General features: G+C 43.6%; 1 protein-coding gene across 1 annotated transcript in view; it reads right to left on the reverse strand.

Moving 5' to 3' along the window:
• BMPR1B (bone morphogenetic protein receptor type 1B) overlaps positions 1 to 6304 on the reverse strand; it is a 392009-nt gene extending 385705 nt beyond the window's left edge. Inside the window, exon 1 of the mRNA XM_019553356.1 lies at positions 6195 to 6304. The gene's annotated coding sequence lies outside the window, so the exon portion shown is untranslated. The remainder of the gene's footprint in view (positions 1 to 6194) is intronic.
• Between the last annotated feature and the right edge of the window lie 12906 nt (positions 6305 to 19210).

The following is a 19210-nucleotide window of genomic DNA, read 5'->3' on the forward strand; positions in this document are numbered from 1 at the left end:
GGTAGCGCCAGGTGGGGCAGGGATCAGGGCAGCTCAGGGCAGCTATTGGGGGACTCAGGACAGGCCAGGGCAGAAATACAGGGAGCTGGGAGAGTGAGCAGGGCCAATGGGGGTCCCCCCCATGGTCCCCCCCTCCTCTTCCAGCCCCCCGACCCCTTACTTACCAGCTCTGGAGCAGGGGCAGGCAGCAGGCTTCAACACCAGGGTGAGGGCCAACCACAGAGATGCTCTGGAAGCCAAAGCATCTCTGTGGAGGACCCAGCCTCCAGTTGCCTCGGGTATTTTTCTTTGCAGGGTTTTCTTTTGCCCTGGTTTTTGTCTCTGCAGGGTTTTTTGACCCCCTGGATAAGTGTCTAATTTTGCCCCCGCACTGCAAATTTGCAGTGCAGGGAACTTTTTCTCGTTCCTGCACGTGCCTCTTGCAGCATCTCAAAGGGGTTTGAGATGCTACAAGAGGCATGCACGGGCTTGTCTGGACATGCCCATATAGGTATTACATATCAACTATTGTTGATATGCAGGAGAATCACAGGTCTCCTGGTAGAAATCACAAGTGTATAAGCTTCCATACAGTTTATATTGGAACAAAAATGGCAGCTCTGGGAGAAAAATAATCCATCTCCAACCATGTAAAATTTGCTTCCAGGAGAGTTTCACCTGAAGAAAAAACACCTATATACTTCCTCAACCATGGAGTCCTTCAGGAGACCAGGAGGCACTGAGCAGTAGGGAAATGTTCCCCATGTCTTCCTATATTGAGATGAGCCCCAGTCTACAAAGGCAGGGGAAAAGTGCTGCTTGCCTACTCCAGGTCCCAAGAGCAGTTGAACAGCAGGGGGCACAGAGGGCAGCTGCTCCTGTCCCTCCCATAGACTGGGAGGGAAGGGGAAGGGAGGAACCTTGGTGTGAAAATGCGCTGGGGCTTTGCCATACTGCTTAGTCTACCTGGCTCCCAGGCACTGAGAGCTGAGCAGAGGAGCAGCTGCTACTTGTCCCCCACCTGCTCATTACACCAAGGTCCCTAGTCTGAGGAGAAGGCAATGTGCTCTGCCCCATTGTTCTAGGCCCCCTGAAAATGAGAGAACTGGAACAACTGCTGGTTCCCACACTTTCCCCAGACTGGGATCAGTTTGGACTGTGGAAGGTGCAAAGAGTAGGGAATATGGGGCAATGATAAGCTGAATGCATTCTCCTAACCTTGATACATATTAATATGCAGACAGTCAACAGTTTAAAACAGAGTTTACATTTGTGAGATATACTTATGCTTTAATTTTTTTTCTGTTTAATCTTCCCCATCTGCTGGCAGTTGAAATGGTCAAGACATGGCTGAACATAAATGGAATATACATCATAACAACTTAAAAGCACTATTTGAATACACCTGTAGGCCACATACAAACGAGCACGGATGTTTGTTTTCCCAGGCACAAGTGCGCTGCTGCTACTTGTCCCCGGGGAATGCCCATGCCATGTACACAGCAGGTTACCTAATGTGGGGGAGGCTGTAGCCAGCAACTGTGCTGGCCCCACCAGCCTTACTTGGGTTCCTGGGGACTCAGGGAGCTGCAGCTGCTGCGCTCCTACAGCAGGGAGCCTGATTGGCAGCTGGAATGTGGCTCTGGCCAGCCAGGTTTTGGGCAGTGCACATTACTGCCATGGGCATTGCCCTGTTTTTTTTTGGCAAAGGTTTTTCTGACCCCAGTTCTCCCAGAGTCAAAAAGACCCCCCACACTGCAAGGTTGTAGCACGGGCCCTGCACTTGTCTGGACACAGCTGAACCTGTTCACTCTGCAATTGAATATAATCTCCTAACTCTCCCATAACTGCACAGCAGCACACCACATACTGCTCCACAATTTTGATACCTACGATATACTCTCTCTGTGTACCCCAAGGAAATCAAGACACTCCAAAGGGGAAAAACAGAACCCAGGGGCCTGGATTTACCAGGATACCAAGGAGAGATTTTGCTGCATCCTCTTAAAAGGAGTGACTTCAACTCTACATCTGGACAATGTAGGCCTCCAGGGGTGACCTGTGCTTTAAAAAGTGTAATGAAGTCATACACAGGTAAGAAAATACCTGCTAGACATGTGCTCAATGAATATTCATTGGGTACAAATAATTTAGCACACTACATAGTAAGTACAGTTACTACACCAGGCAACAGGATAGTAATTGTATAATTTCGTAATCCATTGTAAACAAGTATTCCAAGGCTACAAACAATCATATCATGCACTGTAGCAAGTATATAATATAGAGTCAATTAAAACCAGTTTTAACAGGAGTTTTGGCAGCATGAGATTAATTTTTAGCCTTGGTACTTTGTTCGTAGATTATTAGGATCATATTTTCCTAAACAGAAGTAGAGCTGCTTTCTCCCCTTCAATGACCTAGTCTGTGAACATAAGGATTTATAATCAATAGTTAAAAAAATGTATAGGTTGAAAAAGCACTTTCGTTGCCTTGAATTCTATGTCATTAACAAGAACTTTTTTCCCCTCTATTACATATAATTTAAATTTTATTAAATATAAATTTAACTCTGAAGATTTGGGACTACTACATATTTAATTAACACAGGTGAGTAACTTCTTAAAATTATAAATGCAGGGTAAAAGCTACTGGTTTTGCTAATTATAAATCAGGGGAAGTCTGCAAAACAGAATCCAATTTCTGATCTCAGAACACCTGAGTACATATGGGGTATTCTATTGAATTCAGCAAAATTATCTGGATTTAACTTGTAAATTAAAAGGGCAAAACTAAGGCCCACTGCTCAAAGTCAACTGAAAGATTTCAGTGGGCTTTGGATCAAGGACTTAGGGCATTTTACATGTGCTCCAAGAGCCGCTCTAATTAAAGCACCTGGAGCATCTCATATATCAGCATCCCCATCCCATGTTTCAAAATGGTGGGAGGAATGCTTTATCTAAAGCTTGTCAAAGGAGCTTCAGTTAAAAGCGCCCACACCACCATTTGGAAGTACACGGATGCTAATACGTGGAGGCTGGCTGAAGCACGCTAAGTAGCATGCTACAGAAGACTCAATTAATCGAGTCTGCTCCAACGCTGTATTTACAGCATGTCGTAGCAGGCTCCCGACATGTATGGGAACCCCTAGTGCCCAAGCAACCTATGTTTTTTTTCACTACAGTTTGAGATCTCAGAACTTCTCCACAAACAATTTTTGTCAAGATTTATTCTGGTGTGATTTTTTTCTAGCAAGCAAAATAAATTGATGTAATTCCTACTGTTCTTGCACTTAAAGCTGCATGAGAGGCAGTCTTCTGCAGATATATTAATTATGCCTATGGGTATAAGTTAACAGTAAAGCAATATAACTCTCCTATATAAATCCACACTCTTGGAATACACTGCTTTAAATATACTGAAATAGTTAAAGTAGTACAGTGGGTATACACAAACCTAAGACTTTAAAAGTCATCTCTGCATACAAATCAATTTTTTTTTGTCCATTCCCAGGTTCTGTACTGTTTTGAGGTACTGTGTTTTATGTTTTAAAGATATACTAATGTTTAAGATTACGATTGTAGGGATGAAATCAGGAAGGCCAAAGTGCAACTGGAGCTGCAGCTAGCAAGGGGCATGAAGGGTAACAAGAAAGGTTTCTACAAGTATGTCAGCAGAAGATGATCAGGGAAAGTGTGGGTCCCTTACTGACTGGGGGAGGCAACCTAGCGACAAATGAGGAGGAAAAGGCTAAAGTACTCAATATCTTTTCTACCTCAGTCTTCACAGGCAAGGTCAGCTCCCAGACCGCTGCACTGGGCAGCACATATTGGAGAGGAGGTAAGCAACCAACAGCAGCAAAAGAACAGGTAAGAGACTATTTAGAAAAGCTGGACATGTACAAGTCCACGGGGCTGGATGCAATCCATCCAAGGGTGCTGAGGGAGTTGGCTGATGCGACTTCAAGAGCTGCTGGTCATTATCTTTGAAAACTCATGGCAAATGTGGGAGGTGCTGGATGACTGGAAAAGGGGAAGTATAGTGCCCATCTTTAAGAAAGGGAAGAAGGAGGATCCAGAGAACTACACATCAGTCAGCCTCACCTCAGTCCCCAGAAAAATCATGAAGCAGGTCCTCAAGGAATCCATTTCTAAGCATTTGAAGGAGAAGAAAGTGATCAGGAACAGTCAGCATGGATTCACCATGCCTGACCAATCCGATGGTCTTCCATGTTAAGACAACTGGCTCTGTAAATGCGGGGAAAGCATTTATACCAAGTATATACCTTGGTTTTAGCACGGCTTGTACTACAGTCTCCCACAGCATTCTTGAAACCAACTTAAGGAAGTATGGGTTGGATGAATGGACTGTAAGGTGGACAAAAAGCTGGTTGGATCATGAGGTTCAACACGTAGTGGTCAATGGCTCAAAGTCTAGTTGGTGGGCTACTGGTATCAAGTGCTGTGCCCCTGGGGCCAGTTTTCTTCAATATCTTCATTAACACACTTGCTCCCAGTCCCCCCTGCCCCACAGTACAAGTGAGGACCAGCTCATGCAGCCCTTGACCCCACAAGCAACATGCTCACCCATCTGAACTGAGCAGTGGTGGTGCGGGACACACTGCTGCTCAGTGTTGGGGAAAAGCAGCCCTTCCCCCTCCTGCTGCCGGCACTTCCTGGTACAGCAACTCAGAGCATGTGCAGGGCTATCCAGCATGCCCACCGCATCACCGCCACCTCTGGGATACCCCACAGGGCAGCAGTGGCAGTGCAGAGCAGACACAGGGCAGCACCACATGGGCTCTGAACAGCAGCACCCGGAAGCACCAGCAGTGGGAGGGGAAGGGGCCTCTTTTCCTGAGCAGCAGTTTGTCCTGCACCACCACTGCTCAGCCTGGGCCCCAGCACTGGCTCTGGTCTCACCCTTCAGGGCTGAGCAGTGGCAGCAGCAGCTGGGCAGAAAACGCTGCTCACTGTGGGGGAAAGCCGCCCCTCCTTCTCGCTGCCGCTGAGCAGTTTTTGCTGCAGCCACCCAGAGCCCGCACTGCACCGGGCTGCGGTGCAGCTCCTTCACCACCATCTGTGAGCTGCCCCGCAGCTGCTCCACACCATCATTTCTGCCATGCTGGGCAGCCCAGAGGCAGTGATGTAGGAGCTAAAGCACAGGCTGGTGCAGCACGGGCTCCCAGTGGGCACAGCAAAAACTGCCCAGCAGCAGTGAGGGGGAGGGGCTGACTTCCCCCATGCCAAGCAGCAATTTCTGCCCAGCTGCTGCTGCTACTGTTGCTGTTCAGCCCTAACAGGCAAGCCCAGAGACAGCGTGGAGAACACAGGGTTGCAGCTACACACACTGGTCCCCACAGCTACTGCTGCATGCCCTGGGGTGGCAGGCATGCCATGGCTGGGCCAGGCAGCACAGGCACTGGGGCTGTGTCCTGTTGGTGGTGGCGGGGAGATGCTGCAAGGCGCTTGGGCTCTGCACTGTTGCAGGGTGGGGGCAGGTGCTGACCGGCACACTAGCAGAGAAATAGCCCTGGCAGGCACCGTCTCTCGGATGTACTTTGCTGAGGCACAGTCCCCTCTCTGTCTCCTATTTGTCACAGAGGGAAAAGGCAAGAGTATGCTGCTGCTGCTGCTTAGTGCTCTAATGCAGGAGGAAACATTTCATAGAGAAACTCAGTGCAGCCACCCAAGAGGACACATGGCACAACCCTTTCCAAGCTAGCTATTTGAGCAGTACACACGGCAGTTTCATCTGGAGACAGCAAAGGCCAGGTGAGAAGCACTGAGATAAACTAAGGAAGCACCAACAGTGGTCCTCATCCAGGGATACCTCCATATTCAAAAAAGTGGCGGTGGACTGCCGCACCTGAGCAAGTTGAAGACCACTGGTGTGTACATGTTGGATGAAGAGATCCACAGCGGAACAAGCCAGTATTTTAAATTCACGAGAGGGCAGATAATGCCACAAGTTACTAATATAACAAATTGATATCTACTTTGTCATGTTGTCACGTTGATCCACACCTACTTTCTTATCTTCTGAGGTTTTACTGACACCTGAACTACACAGTCCATTCATTATGTTAGCACATATTTAACTCACCGCAAGGCACAAAAGTAGGGAAGAAAAAAAAAAAACCCTCTCAACTGACAAACTTTCTATAATTGAATAATAATGAATGTTATCATCTTCATTGTTAGATGCTGTGTTACCTTTATCAAGTAAACCTGAAATGCCCTTTTCTCTTCTTCTGTTCCAGGAACAAAATAAATGAACTCCAACCTGTGAAGAAAGAACATTTTGAAAATAATTAGTGATATACTGAAAATAGTTTCCATCTTCTGCTACTACTATGGGAAAGACTTTCTATATAGTCCTACTGAGTAACGTGAAACAATGTTATCTGGAGGGAAAACACTCTAATGATTACAACATATGGTTAGTTAAATATTCACTACAGTATTTTGATATGTGACACTGTGAACATTCAATTCAATGAACTCAGCATTGTGATAGTGAAGTATCAAAGAATTTTAAAAGTACAGCATCAACTATGGGGAGGAATTCCTTCACATTTGGCAATTTACACTGTAACATCAACTTCATAGGAATATTGGCAGCATGCATGTACTGCAACTTATCAGACATTCTTTGAATGGATTAGGTGCCTAAGAAAGCAAGATGGCTACAACAGGGCCAAAGTAAAGCAGGATATATGCCGCTAAAAATAATTCCTGTAGCAAGATAATTCAACCATGCTTTAAAACAAACATGCTCCTTTTGAAACAAATGAAAAAACATGCACAAACTTCACGTCAGCGATGCTATACATGGCACATATACGGTAACACTAGCTGTTAGCCTCAAATGGCAGAGTGATTATAGGCTAAATTCACAGAGGGGACTTAAGCTGCACGTTGCAAGACCTAATACTTCGGCGCTCTGCCACTTACTGTAATTCACAACCCCAAGTTAGGCACCTATGTTCCTTATACAATAGGGGAAAATTAGACACCTGAAAATAGTATTCACTGGAGCCAGCATACCAAGGGGAAGGCGGGAAAGGAGTGGACAGAATCTGCCAATGACAGCCAGGTGGAGGGGTGCTTGCAGTGTGAGAAGTACCTGCTGGTGGATTCTCTCAGGAATCAGGTAATAGAGGTCCAGGAAAAGGTAGACTGGCTCAGAAGCACAAAAATACTGCCAGCATTACGGTAAAGGGACAGATAGAAAAGGCATTGAAAGACACAGGTTCTCAGGAGAATGAAAACTGGCTGCTTGCTACCTATGGCAAGAAACAGCATACGAGAAGAGGTATGAAGCCATGGCATTGGCAAGAAGGAGCCCATTCAGTGGCAGGAGAGGCCAAGTCATATACCCTTAAGGGGGAAAGGATCAAGACCTCTGTTGCCAAGAAACAACAGATGGTAGTGGTTAGGCACTCCTTCCTGCAGGGCAAAGAGGCACCCATCTTCCAGTCCAACGGGTTAATTCAGGAGATCTGCCATCTCCTAGGAGCCTGCTGCTTAGACATCACAGGAAGGTCACTCGGACTCATTCAGCCCTTTGACTATTATCCTATGTTGCTCATCCATGTGGGCACTTCTGATATGGCAGAGGCAATCTGGAGCAAATCAAAAGCAACTACCAGCAGGGCTTTGGCTTTGTTGACCATGGAGAGCTGTTCCAGGAAGATGGAGTTCTGAGAAGAAATGGGGTCCAGCTGACAAACAGACAGGAGAGTGTCTTTGCATATAATCTTGTTAACCCTAATGAAGAGGGCTTTAAACTAGGTTTCCCAGGGGATGGAGACAAAAGCCAAGATATAAGTAAAGAGCCAGGGGACTTGGATTATAAAAAAAAGGGCAATAGCAAAAGCCTTAACAATGTTCTCAGGGAGAAGTCAAGACAATCAATTTGATACCTGAAATGTTTATATACTGATGAGAGAAGTATATGGAACAAACAAGAAAAACTGAAGGTCCTACTCCTAGGACCTATTCAAGTAAACATGGTAATACAAGCACTTCATTACAGAGACCTGTTAAATCACGGATCTAGCAAACAGGAGAGATGCGTTATAGCGAGTAGTTCCAGTTGGCTACCAGCCTAACCAGTATAAACTGGCAGGCTATAATAGCACTGGGCCTTAAACTGGGATATGGAGGGAAGACGCATGACTTTACATCACTGGGGAAATTGAGTTTAGTGAGATGAATATCAGGAAGCTCAAAATGAGTGAGAGTTCTTGGAAAAAAAAGGGACATCTCAGAAACAGTATAGAAAAAGCATTAGCAAGTTTTGCATACAACATGATTACACAGGGCTAATAAGGACAGATTAAAGAGGGCACCACCCAGATTTACTGCTGTCAACAATGACTGAAAGACAGAAGTGGGAAGGGAAGATGAGACAACGGGTTCCTGACACACTGCAAATGTCAGCTGACAGCAGAGAATCTACATAAGCTCCAAAGCATGGAAAACAATCATGTCAAAGGAGGAAAATATTTAAAATAATTAAGGTGAGATCTAAATTCTCAACAAAAATGAGAAGTAAGGAAAGTGAGAATTATGTAGGGATCCTAGGATTTGCCCATAAAGAAGTTCCTGGAAACCTCAATGAGAGCAGTTTTAGTCAACAAGAAAACAGGAAATCTCATCTGGAGAGAACCAAGGACAAAGCTGAAGAACTGTATTGGGCAGACTGCCTAATGAGTTCGTAAGTGTAAGGAAGAAAGGAAGATAAGCCAGCAAATGTTTGAGGTAGCGTCAAAGATACAAGGTTCTGGATGGAGAGGCCATTTCTGAATTGTGAGCGAAAGCTTCTACATGAGAACACAGAGTTAAGGAAAGGGAGGAAGAAAGAGTAGGGGGCAAAGGAGGTCAGGAACTGCAGTAAGACTATAACTTTCACTTGTCATCCATAAGTATTTTATTATCCAGTGCACCATCACCTGCAAATGTCAAGCTATAATCACTCATTTAGCTTCTCTGAAACGTTTCACAATGCCTCTACTTATCTTATCGTTAAGTAGTACTACACATATCAACAGCTATTCAAAATGTGGTGACTGGTTCTACCTCATTCCTACCCAAACAGCAGCCAGATATTAGTTTCCTTCAGAATACCGGAAAAGCTAGAACTATCACAAAGACATGGAAAGAAGCAACATTCTGATAACAGTCTGATTCAAACAGCATATCCGTGTTTGAATATGCAGATCTGTTACTTGGGCAATCTACGGTTCTAGTTCATTGGTCAAATAAGAAATTAATTTTGTCTTCTATTTTTAAGAAGTTAAAAAAATAAAAATCCAGCTAACATTTTATTTTTAAAATACCTACCACTGACATGCAGAAATTTAAGAATGTTACAAGTTTATAATGACAGTTAATTCACAGAGCCCATGACTGGTTTCTATGTTGTACGTTGGGTGATTTAAAAAGAAACAAAATTATTAATTCTATCTTGCCAGCTGACAGAAAATTAAATTATAAAAAACTCATCTTACTGCTATGTATAGAGAATAAAACTGTTATAATGAACATCAAAGGATTTTGTAAAAATCATTCATGCAAGTAACTGACAGTAACCCTATCTTGAAAAAATGTAGCCCCATTTTTATCATTCTAGGAGCCTCTGCACTGCCCCAGCCCTCATTCCTGTTTCTGGGGTAAAGAAGATGCATGTGTCTTGCAACGTGCCCAAAAGATTATCAAATTCAGATTTTCTAGATGAATTCCAGAGCTCCATTGGAAACATTCACACAATCGTCTCAACAGTGAAGGGCAAAACTACTTGGATTTAGAGTGTGCAATGGAAGATGCAGCACCATTAGAAAAAGAACTACATCAGAAGGGCCAAATGAAATCCTGTTCCAAAATTACAAGGAGGTCAAGTCAGAAGTGAAAAATGCTAAGACATTCCTCAACATGTAATCAGGAAAGACATGTACAAACTGTACGTAAGAACAAAAAATACCACTGATTGGAACAACTGGAGTAGGAAGATCCAAGTGGCTGACCTTGAGTGCGACTAAAGCCAAAATGATAGACAGACCCTGGTTTTCAGAATACGGGAGAAACTACTATCCTTTAGGCTAATCAAGATCTTTCTTCAGAGTATGATAAGACTTCAAGCACACAGCTTTTAACTTGAAAGGGCAATCATTTTGCAGTACAAGCTTAGAATGCAGCCAATTTTACATACATAAATAAGTTTTCACAGAAAGTTTACAGCAGGGAAAGGCAGTCCTACCTTAAATCTCATGAGATTTAACCCTGCATTTTGCTACATATTCTCTTCTGGAGTGGGTGGCAGCTGCAAGGAGGAGACCAAAGGCACAAACACTTTGTGCTATAGAAAGCATGAATTGTGCTGAAAATCTTACCCCCTACAAGAAAGGTATTTGGGGTCAAGTTCTCAGGAGATCTACTCCATTCTCCTTCCTGACTTCTTTAGTCTCTACAGCTAACATGGCTTGCCAAACAACCATTGATATTACTGACATGGCTATGTCCTTTCAACCTCCAGAATGAGGAGAGGACATAATACTTAAGTGATAATTTATGTAAGCAGTGTAATTTCTACCAGCTTTTCTAGATTTAAACCAGGTTACTAAGAAGGCATACTGCATAAAAAGCCACAACATTTCACTTTATTTCCCCACATAGGTCTCCAGTTATATATTGTTCATATGCAGCATGGTACCACAGGCTCAGAAGCAGGAAATAAAAGCGTGAACAAATTTCAACCACCCCCTGTGGCTGATCGTTTCTAGGATCTTTCTGCTCCTTTGGTCCTTTCATGCAGCAGAGCTCCATCACTTGCTCCATGGAATAGACAATAGAAGAGAATATAGACAGTAGATAAGGTGCTGTTATAGGGTGGGGAAGCAGATCTCCAGAATTAAGGGGTGACATCAAAACTCTGAAGTGGTGAGACTAAGCAGACCATGTGTTGACTCTTAAGTCATCTATAGTAAGTATACCTCTTTCCACTGTGAACACAGAATCCGCTGCTTATTTGTTTATACAATGCTAGTTTAATAGATTTAATTTGAAGATAAACAGTTAAAGTTTAGACATTTTTCTCCAGTAAAACAAAACATAAATGAATGCATACATACCTTGATATCAGACTGTTTGGAAACTAATGGAAAGCTACAGATTGTTCATCTTGATAGAGGCCACCCATTTAAAGTGCTGAAATAATAGGTTCTACATGCAGAGAAAGTTCATACCATTTCCTCACTTTTTAGGTCAATTAGATAAAAAGGATTCTCCAAGGAGAATTTACCCATGCTAAACTAGCATAAAATACATAAACAGTTATGGTTATTCTGCATAAGCCAAGGCAGACAGAGCAGTAACTTAGTTCTGTAATCTTTCAGTAACCTTGATGCTGGATATTCCATATAAGAGCTTTTAAAATAGATAGTTTACAAAGAATGTTTAGAATTTTTTTTTTTTTAAACAGAGCTCTTTATAGCTCCAAACTATAGTGTGTCATTTGTAACATGCAGGACAATGTATTGTAATCGAGGATCTGCAGGTGAAGGGGTTTCCTAATAACAAAACATCACTTAGGTCAGCATGCCTTTTACAATGGATTGCAAAACTAGACCAAGTGGACTCTTAGGCTAGGGACAAAAATTAAACAAAAAACAGTATAAGTGATCAGAATCTGTTTCTAATCTGTAATACAACAGAAATTCAGTGCACATAAACCACTTTCAAACTGGCCAAAACAGGTTTAAGATAAACCTGGATGGATGTAGTATTAGACTTAACCATTAGCGCTCATGGCGCTCAGGTCAGGTCCCGGAGGACTGGAAAAAGGCCAATGTGGTCCCTATTTTAAAGAAGGGACAGTTTTGCGTGCCATACTTCAAGAAGGATGTTGATAGACTCAAGAGGGTCTAGACGAGGGCCACTGGTATGGTTAGGGGTTTACAGGACAAGCCCTATGAGGACAGACTGAGGGACATGGACCTCTTCAGCCTCCACAAGAGAAGGCTAAGAGATGATCTCGTGGCCGCCTACAAATTCATTAGGGGGACGCAGCAAGGGATCAGAGATGCTCTGTTCACCAGGATGCCTCTTGGGGTAACAAGGAACAATGGTCACAAACCGACAAGAGTAGATTTAGGCTAGGTATCAGGAAAAGCTTATTCATGGTAAGGGTGCCCTCAATTTGGAATGGGCTTCCAAGGGAGATGGTGCTCTCCCCTACCTTGGGGGTCTTTAAGAGAAGGCTGGATAGGCGTCTGGCTGAGGTCATCTGACCCCAGCACTCCTTCCTGCCTAGGGGGTCGGACTCAACGATCTGTTGAGGTCCCTTCTGACCCTAGCATCTACGAATTAGGTTAAATCAGTTTATTGCACTTCTGTCTCAGATCCCCCCAGATTCAAGCTATCTGCTCCAGCTGAGCAGGGAGATGTACTAGAACTAGGCCACTGCAGATATTTGGCTGCATTTCCAGAATCAAATGTGAATGCCCATTCATTTGCTTATCAGTTCAATCTACACAGCTTAGGCTAATCCACAGAGCCTGAACTGATTCAGCCTTGGGCTTTTTGACCATCTGTACTTGACCATAAGGATCCTTCTTCCCTTTCCCCTTAAAGCTGTACAACTCAGAAAAGTAATGATATTTAGGTGCACAAAAAAGGGCAGGGTTGCTGGGCTTTGATATCTATGTGTTTGGCCAAATACAAAGACTGCACAACAGACAGAGAAGCCAAAGAGTCTACTGACTATAAGGACTTCAGCTAGATTCCATTAGCATTTATTGCAGATTGCATGTAGAACACTCGCTGCCTTGACCTAATTTATCATTCCACACCACAAAAAGAGACAAGTGTAAATACTAGTTGATACAGTCAACAACTTAGTGTGGCTAAACTAATACAGCTGCATCAAAAAGTTGGGAAAACACTGCCTGAACTGTTAAAAATGTTCCATTTCAAAAGATAAGGAAGCTACATTCTGCCTCAGTTAATATTCATTGTGTATTTAATTTCTCAATGCAGTTGAATAATATTTTCATAATTTTCTTACGCTGTACTTCACAACACCTCTTTCAAAAGGATTCCAGTTATTCAAAAAAGCATGCATTGTGCGCCAGACTGTAGGACCAAAGATGCGTCAGCTCATAACAGGAAGTTACCCTTTCCCCTCTTATGCCACATAGCAGCCTTCCAGGCAAATACTGAAAAGGGGCACAGCTTGGAATAATTACAGAGATAGCTTTAAGATAATTAAACAAATTACTTGGAATCAATGGTGCTTAAAATCTATTGAGAAAATGAACGGAACCCATCAGAAAACTTCTGAGACTAAGGCAAATTACAGAAAAGTGCTACAACATGAGGGAGATGAAATTTCATTTGATGTCTTTGTGATGTAAAAACATTTTGCCCTCAATGAGGAGGTTTGTAAAAAAATATTAGCCATTTTAAAAATGCTATATATGTATACAAATACATAATGACTTCACAAAAACTCAACTGCAGTCTTTTGAAGAAAGAAAGCTTAGTTTTCAGTAATTTCAACAGTTCTGGGTTTGGTAAAGAAAAATGGATTAATATTTTTTGTTTAATGGCCAGCATGTGTTTGTGTTCTCCTAGAGAGAAAAGAAATCACATCATAGGGAAAGGAACAGAAGCAGACAAGTGAGTCTCATTGAGATTGGAAAGGCCAGTTTGCTTAAAGAGGAACTGCAATGAGAAGTGTAGTAATACCTTAATTTCCATGAGATTACCTGCTCTCAAAGAAAAGACAAAACGATTTCACAACACTGACATACAACTTGGGACCTAAGTTCCAGTGGGACCAGCAAAAGGTTCACTGGGCCCTGAAAGAAAATGATATGAGGCACAGCTGCCTGGTCATTTGGGATGGTAAGAATTTAACCAGTGAAAAGAAATGAATCTAGTGAGGAGTTAGCTATCCTAGAATAAACACAGCACAAAAACTTTCAACTTTCAGACCAACAACCAGACAGGCTGAGAAGCCACAGCCCAATGAGTAAAAGTCTGTACAGCAGTACAGAAAAGGGTGCCTGAGAAACGTGGGTAATTCTCTCTCATCTCTCTTCCTAGCTTCTCTGAAGCTGTCAACACTTTGATTATCACCACAAATCCAGCTGCCCTTTCCAAGATTATGAAAATCCTTATAGATTTACATAAACTGACACTTACTGTTCCTGTTGTACTATACAATTCTGGCAGATCTTTTACATGCATTTCTAAGGTGCTTACAGCTGTAGTGTATACCCTGAGGTTCATTTATTATGGGTTTGCACAGCAGCATTGTGTGATTCGCAGGTGATTGTCTATGGAAACTTCAGTCCCCTCCCCTTACGCACTCAGTCTTGCACACAGATACTGTTTTCCCTGCACATGCTATTTTACTTCATTCAGGCTCTCAGACACTGAAACCTTCCTGATCACAGCCAAGTTAATTTTTTTCTTCACTTGGTTAGACTGACAAGTACCTGTTTGAAATACACAGAGTGAAAAGTGAATATTCTGTTTTCAACTGAAAATTGCCTAAAGACTCTCTTTCAAATTAATAAATTCAATTTTCTCTTCAATATGAAAGAAAAATGCAAAGCTCCCCCTACCAGTGCATTCTGAAAAGAGTCTATCGGGGGGGGAAAAAACAACAGAATTCTATTCCAAGTGTTAAAGAGAATATTTGGTACTTTATTTTCAATATTTTTTGTGAATACTCCAGGGACACTGAGTGAGAAGGCCTTCAGACTAGCTGCTTCACAAAAGATTTGGAAGACATGGTGCTCACCCTGAATAGCCTGAAATATCATTTGAAACGACATACTAGACATAACAATTAGAGGAGAGGGGAGGAGGAGTGAACTTACACTATGCTACTCCAACATGCTCTAGACCAGTCTAGAATTAAGGCAGCCCAAAAAGATATCAAACCACCTGTACTCATTTGGCCTGTGCTGGACTTCCTAAGATACTCAGCACAGAATCTGGCATGTTGTCTTAGAAACTTTGTGTGCCCACCCATTTTCATACAACAGCAGCTCTTGTTCAAACAGTAATCAAGTTTGATCCAAAGCCCACAAGAGACAACAGGATTTTTTCCATTAACTTTAATGGACTTTACACATCAGACCTCAAGAAAGGAAGAACTGTCAACAAGCAAAGTTCAATTAATCAGAGCACGTCAGCTGAGCAGGTTCAATTATGATTGGGTCCATAGGAGATGGACCCAATCATAATTTAATGAGACAACATTCATTCCAATTGTTTGGGCTTGCACCTTTTTTCTTATTCTCAATTTTTTTTTGTTGTTTAATAAAATTGTACACCATTACATACAATTGTATTAAATTGTGTGTACATATATTTGTAATGTAGAGATAATCTCCTGTTTGATGAGACTTGTAAGCAACACCTACCACCTGATACTAATAATCCATTTAGTATAAAATGACTTACATGGCCCTTCACACAAATATTGATGAACACTGTCAGTTGATACATGATCCCATTGTACGTTACCAGATATACTTACTTCCAGAAAAAAGGTCAAACATAGATAAGAGACCAGCTGCTCAAAGGAAAGTCAAATTTTAAATGCATTAGAGTTATAGATAATACAAACATCACTCAAGTTCATAAAGTTTGGCTGTGATTAACCAGTGTAGCTACTACTATATTTCATCCACAATCATCAAAGTGATATTACAAAAGTTTTACTATTTCCCTATACTTGCAACTGAAAAAAAGAGGCTTCTTAAATTTCAGGAGTGATAACTGAACTTGCATTTAATGGCAACTACTATTTTAATGTTTAAAATCAGCTTGGGTAGGTCTTAAAGTGTGCTTCTCTGCTGCAGAATAGCAGTGTCACCAGGACAGGGCAAATGAAGCAACCACACCAGAAGCCAATTTGGTGGGGGAGAGAGCTCAACAAGGGGGAGGAGGAAAGGGGGGGGGCAAAAAACTGGCTGCTGCTGGCAGTTGCATGATCACAACTGTTATAGTAGCAGCCACCAGAAGTTGCAACCATCCCCGTGCCCTAGATGCCCAGCCATATCCCTCAAGTACTGCTGGAGGATAATTTCAATAAGCATTGTAAAGTACCATGTTTATTTTATCTCAATTCCAGATCAATTCTGCAGAACGTAAAAGATCAGAATGTTTTTCCCCTCTGACTGTCATGCTTATTTAGCCCAAGATATGAGAGGTCAAGCAGTGTCTTCTGCGTCATCCATAACTGACCTGAGTCAATTTAGATATATTAATTAATACTCCAATGAAATTGCAAATCAGATGTAAACCTCCAAAAATCTAGAGTTTCAAGTTGAATCTTAAGTAGTTAATAAGTCTGTTAATGATGCATGAGTCAGAACAGAACATTCTCTTGGCTGTGTTGGCCCTGAAGTGCTGACAGAGTTATACTATCTATTAGTGAAATATTTACATTTCACTGACCATATATGATCCTGGAACACACACACACAGATCAGCCTGGAAAAAAGAGTATCTATGAATGTAATACTCCCATTTCTGACTAGTACACTGCCTGTCAAGTTCAGGGACAAGACAAATGGAAAGTCAAGAGAAAACAAAACATATGCTAAAATGTATCAGAAAGAAAGGAGGCAGGAGGCAAAAGAATACAGCTTTCAACTATGAGCTACAAAAGGGCTGTTTGATACTATCAGATTTAAAGCCTGGTGACCAAACAAGAACACATAGGCACAGGAGTTAAGAAGGATGAATCCAAGTGGAATATTTCACTGATGGAGTACCCGCCAAAAAAAGAGACAACTACATTAATAAATATTGATAAAAAAAATTCTTAACCTTCTGTGAGCCAGGAATCCACAGGGGAAAATAAATCTTGTTATTGTCCTCAACAAAGTCTGGTATTTTAAGTATAAGGTAACAGTCCCCAGCACTGGTGAGACTGAGTATTTGCTGTTGTTTTAGAATGCCAGGATTTAGCACAGAGTGAAAAAGGATACATTCCATGAGTGATGTGGAAAGATGCAGCTGCAGAATGGAAAGAAACCTCAACAGACAATAAAAGAAAGTCATCCCCCACAGAAGTTTAATTAGGTCCTAAAACAGCAATGACTACTCCATTTACCCACAGGTTTATCTGATTAATGGGCCTGGGTCACCTTTAAGTTTAAGGGAAAAGGGTAATATTAGAGTGAATGGTCAGACACTCCTGTTGGTCCATCACGTCCAAAACGTTATCAAACACTCAGGAAAAATATTCCATGATTCAGTGGTGGGGCACGACATCCTGATGCAGGAAAAAAACAAAACAAAACCTGGCAGTATGTCCCTTACACATTTCTGAACATAGAATCCTCCCTAAAATGAAGGTGAAATTCAACAATCCAAGCAACTGCTACAAATACGTCACTTTCATAAGGAAGCAGCAATGCCTTCATAAGGAGGAACCAATAAATTCCAAGACCAGGAGAACATAATGAACACATCAAGACAAGCGCACACATGCAGGGGCACACATTTCCCATGGGACATAGAGCAGTGGCACATAGTTGTGCCGCAGGTCTTTGTACCAGGGCATGCATGCCCCTTCACACATGCACCAGCACGAAGCAAAATGACCTAGGTGGGGTAGGGGAGGCTGGAGACAGGTCCTGGACCTTACATGGGGTCCACCAGGGCAGCAGCAGCACCAAGCCAGCCTCTTGGAGCCTAGCCAGTAGGGTTATGCAAAACAGCTATGTTTATTTTCCATTTCAGATTCGGCCATTTGGGAGAGACAGTGATTCGTTTCAGTGTTTCAGATCACCGTTTTGTTTCAGTTTGGCCAAATCTATTTTGGAGTTTCAATTCCAATTTAGAGACTCAGATCAGACAGGGAGAGCCACTGGAGAACCCCCCATGGCTGCTCTGCCCAGCCTCCTAGCACTTTAAAAAAAAAAAAAAGCCCTGCACTCACCAGATGTAGCAGCAGCAATTGGGTTGTCTGAGGGCTCATGGGGCAGTGGACAGCAGTAAGGATCACCCCACCCCCTTGCCTGGCACCCACACGGCAGCTGCCCCAGAGCATGGGTGCAGCACGGCTCAGCAGGGTGCTACGCACTGTATGGGAGCTGGAGCCACTGGGGTTGAGCGCTGCCAGGCTCCAGCTGACAGGTGGAGCCACCCCAGCTCCCAAACAGTGCACGGCACCCTACTGAGCCACACTGCACCCATGAGATGTGACAGGTGCCGCATGAGTGCCAGGCTTGGGCGGGGGAGAGGGGGGAGCTTCTTTCGCAGCTCCTCCAGCTATGCCTGCCTCTGCCCTGGTGGGAAAAGTCACAGAAGAAATCCCCATGGCTGCCCAGCCCAGTCCCATCCCCCGACCAGTCCCAGCATCTAGGCACTTAAAAAAAAGCCCTACTCAGCAGCTGTATCAGCAGCAATCAGGGCCTCTGAGGGCTCATGGCAGAACCTACCTGTGCAGCACAGGGCAGCAGGAATAACACCCCTCCCCACCCCCAGCTTGGCATCCATGTGGCAGCTGCCCCATGGCACAGATGCACTGCAGCTCAGCAGGGCACTGTGCGTTGTCTGGGAGCTGGGGCCACTGAAGCCAAGTGGTGCCGGGCTCTAGCCAACTGCTAGAGCCACCCCAGCTCCCAGCCAGTGTGAGGTGTCCTGCCAAAGCACACTGCACCCATGCAATGTGACAGCTGCTGCGTGGGTACCAAGAGGGGGGAGTAATCTGCACTGCTCCCCACTGCCCTGTGTTGCATGGAGGGGGGCTCTGCCATGAGACCCCAGAGCCCCTGATCACCACTGTTACAGCCAGTGAGCACTGGGATTTTATTTTACGTTTGTTTTGTTTTTTTAAGTCCCAGGAGGCTGGGCCAGTCAAAGGATGGGGCCAAGCAGGACAGCCACAGGGGCTTCACCCACAGCTCCTCCGGCTATGCTTGGCTTGGCCTTCGGGTGCTGGCATTGGACCTAGTCAGCAGCTGCAGCATGCTGTCATTCTGCATGCAGATCCAGGGGCTGCGGGGCTGTGCTGGACTCTTCCTGGTGGGCATGGGCCTTGGGGTCTGCACACAGGATGACAGCAGGCTGCCATCCCTCCCCAAGAGCACTGGGCTTGGAAGGGGCCTCAGGGACAGATCACAGACACTGGCCAGCTACAGATGGCAATATCAGAGCAGTCCTTATGCCCCTCTTCCCCCCCCCTCTTCTTAGTT

This window comes from Crocodylus porosus, unplaced genomic scaffold, assembly GCF_001723895.1.
Source record: "Crocodylus porosus isolate Cpor-Errol unplaced genomic scaffold, CroPor_comp1, whole genome shotgun sequence".
Classification (NCBI taxonomy): domain Eukaryota; kingdom Metazoa; phylum Chordata; order Crocodylia; family Crocodylidae; genus Crocodylus; species Crocodylus porosus.